Below are 3,431 nucleotides of genomic sequence, written 5' to 3'. Positions count from 1 at the left end.
TTCCATAAAAGGCAAAAGAAAACGAGATTTTAAAATTTCCGTTTTGAAAGATAGTGAGAAAAAGGGAATGCTGGTGCCATCTTGAGCCCGCCCTGGTGCGCAGCCCAGCCAAGGTGTGCGCACCAAGGTGCCCACCCTGGCGAAGGTGCGCGCCCGGGCAATTAACCCAACTTCCAACTTCGCGCGCGCCAGGGTGGGAGCGCACCCAACAACCGGGCCTGGGAAGAGCCAATGCGAGAAACCCCACCAAACGCTCTGACAAAAAAAGAGGGGGCGCTCCAGTAACCCCGCTTCGGAGCGCACCCTGGGCAAACCCAGCCAGGGTGCCCACCCCGGCCAAGGTGCAGGCGAGGTGCGCACCCGGGGCAAACCGGGCTCCGACAACGTGCACGCCGCACCTTGGAGCACACTTCGTAGCGCTCCCGGGTGCGCACCTCAGAGCACACCAAGGTGGGCAGCGAGGTGCGCACCTTTGATGCGCTGCCTTCACTAATTTCCAGAAAAGGCAAAAAAAAGAGGAGATTTTAAAATTTCCGTTTTGAAAGATAGTGAAAAAAACGGAACGCGGGTGCCATCTTGAGCCCGCCCGGGTGCACAGCCCAGGTAAGGTGCCCACCCTGGCAAAGGTGCGCACCCGGGCAATTAACCCTACTTCCGACTTCGTGCGCGCCAGGGTGGCAACCGGGCCTGGGAAGAGCCAATGCGAGAAACCCCACCAAACGCTCCGACAAAAAAAGAGGCGGCGCTCCAATAACCCCGCTTCGGAGCGCAGCCGGGGCAAACCCAGCCAAGGTGCCCACCCCGACGAAGGTGCACGCGAGGTGCGCACCCGGGGCAAACCGGGCTCCGACAACGTGCACGCAGCACCTTGGAGCACACTTCGAAGCACTCCCGGGTGCCCACCGGCGTTGCGCACCGTGGTGGGCAGCGAGGTGCGCACCTTTGATGCGCTGCCTTCACTAATTTCCAGAAAAGGCAAAAAAAAATGAGATTTTAAAATTTCCGTTTTGAAAGATAGTGAAAAAAACGGAACGCGGGTGCCATCTTGAGCCCGCCCTGGTGCGCAGCCCAGGCAAGGCATGCGCACCAAGGTGCCCACCCGCGGTGCACACCCGGGGCAAACCGGGCTCCGACTTCGTGCAGGCCGCACCTTGGAGCACACTTCGGAGCGCTCCTTGGTGCGCACCATGGTGCCCACCAGGGCGCACCCGGGGCAAACCGGGCTCCGACTTCGTGCACGCCGCACCTTGGAGCACACATCGGAGCGCTCCCAGGTTCGCACCAGCGTTGCGCACCTTTGATGCGCTGCCTTCACTAATTTCCAGAAAAGGCAAAAAAAAACGATATTTTAAAATTTCCGTTCTGAAAGATAGTGAAAAAAACGGAACGCGGGTGCCATCTTGAGCCCTTCCTGGTGCGCAGCCCAGGCAAGTTGTGCGCACCAAGGTGCCCACCCTGGCGGAGGTGCGCGCCCGGGGCAAACCGGGCTCCGACTTCGTGCACTGCATGGTGCCCACCAAGGCGCGCAACCCAGCCAAGGTGCCCACCGCAGCGAAGGTGCACGCGAGGTGCGCACCCGAGGTGCACACCCGGGGCAAACCGAGCTCCGACTTCGTGCACGCCGCACCTTGGAGCACACTTCAGAGCGCTCCTTGGTGCGCACCAGGGCGCGCAACCCAGCCAAGGTGCTCACCCCGGCGAAGGTGCACGCGAGGTGCGCACCCGGGGCAAGCCGGGCTCGGACTTCGTGCACGCCGCACCTTGGAGCACACATCGGAGCGCTCCCGGGTTCGCACCAGCATTGCGCACCTTTGATGCGCTGCCTTCACTAATTTCCAGAAAAGGCAAAAAAAAAAAAAAAAACGAGATTTTAAAATTTCCGTTTTGAAAGATAGTGAAAAAAACGGAACGCGGGTGCCATCTTGAGCCCGCCCTGGTGTGCAGCCCAGGCAAGTTGTGCGCACCAAGGCACCCACCCTGGCCAAGGTGGGTCACGGGGTGGGTCCTAGGGTGGGTAACGGGGTGGGTACTAAGGTGCGTGCCAAGGTGGGTCATGGGGTGGGTGCCAAGGTGGGCACCAGGGTGGGTGTGCACCAACCCTAGCCAGGGTAGGTCACGGGGTGGTTGTCGGGGTGGGCGTCAAGGAGCCAAGGTGGGTGGCAAGTAGCCAAGTTGCGTGCCAAGGTGGGTGTCGGGGTGGGTGCCAAGGATCCAAGGTGGGTGCCAAGGAACCAAGGTGGGTGTCTGGGTGGGTGCCGAGGTGGGAGCCAGGGTGGGTCCCAAGGTGAGTGCAAAGGTGGGTGCCAGGGTCAAGGTGAGTGCCAATGTGGGTTCCAAGGTGCCAGGGTCAGGGTGAGTGCCAATGTGGGTTCAAAGGTGCTAAGTTGGGTGCGAGGTTGGGTGCGAGGGTGGGTGGGTGCCAAGGTGTGCTAGGTGGAAGCCCGGGTGGGTCGGCATCCCATGGGTGTCGAGTTGGGTGCCTGATGGGTGCTTCTTGTCAAGTTTTAGTCGTCGGGACTCATTTCGAGCCTTAGAGGTCGTTTCTTGTCCAGTTGCCCTGTCTTCGACCTGGGAACCCAATTTTGGTCCTCGGGTCCCATTTTTTTTTGTCTCGCATCCCACTTTTGGCCTGTGGCCTTTTCGGGGTCGATTCTCGTTTTGGGCATCAGAGCATGTTTCTTCTCCTAAAACCCAATATTTGTTTATTAAGTCTCGGAACACATTTTTGTTCTCGTGGACCCATCATGGGTCTTGGAACGCATTTGTGGTCCTTGGGTCCCATTTTGCATCCCGAAACTTGTGTTTTGGTGCTTGATCCCTATTTTGGGTGCCCACCTTGCACCAAGTGCGCACCCGGGGCAAACCGAGCGCCTTGGTGCACCGGGGCAAGATCGAGCGTGCACCCGAGGCGCCCCGAACATGCACCAAGGTGCACTCGGCCCACATGTGAGCGCAGGTCGTTGCGCCCGAGGTGGTGTGTGGGCACCGCGTTGCAGACGGGACACTGCACGCACACGACGCCCCGTCCAGGTGCACGCACGTAGGCCGGGCCGGGTGCACACCCGACGCCCTAGCAAGGTGCGCGCACCCGGGCAGGGCTCACACTTGGCGAACGGGGCGCACTTCGCGAGGGAGGGTGTGCACCTCGACGGGGGTGGGTGGCCGGGGTGGATTCGCACGTGGGTCGCGGTTTGCTAAGTACACACTGCGACAAGCTCATAACGGGTGCGATCATACCAGCGTTAGTGCACCGGATCCCATCAGAACTCCGCAGTTAAGCGCGCTTGGGCCGGAGTAGTACTGGGATGGGTGACCTCCCGGGAAGTCCCGGTGTTGCACCCTTTTTTAGTTTTTCGCCGGGCGTCGCAATGCTATTTGAATAAACCTTTTGCCCGTTTGCGTTCTCGTCGGGGCCGGGCCGGGCCGGGGTG

At 60.4% G+C, this 3,431-nt stretch overlaps 1 non-coding gene across 1 annotated transcript; it reads left to right on the top strand.

Annotated features, from left to right (window-relative positions):
* Positions 1 to 3,223: 3,223 nt before the first annotated feature.
* LOC131869658 (5S ribosomal RNA) lies at positions 3,224 to 3,342 on the top strand. Its single transcript, XR_009368040.1, has one exon. It is a non-coding gene; the product is annotated as a 5S ribosomal RNA (ribosomal RNA).
* Positions 3,343 to 3,431: the final 89 nt, after the last annotated feature.

Source organism: Cryptomeria japonica, unplaced genomic scaffold (assembly GCF_030272615.1).
Source record: "Cryptomeria japonica unplaced genomic scaffold, Sugi_1.0 HiC_scaffold_255, whole genome shotgun sequence".
Classification (NCBI taxonomy): Eukaryota; Viridiplantae; Streptophyta; class Pinopsida; order Cupressales; family Cupressaceae; genus Cryptomeria; species Cryptomeria japonica.
This window is presented reverse-complemented; position numbering and strand designations above follow the sequence as displayed.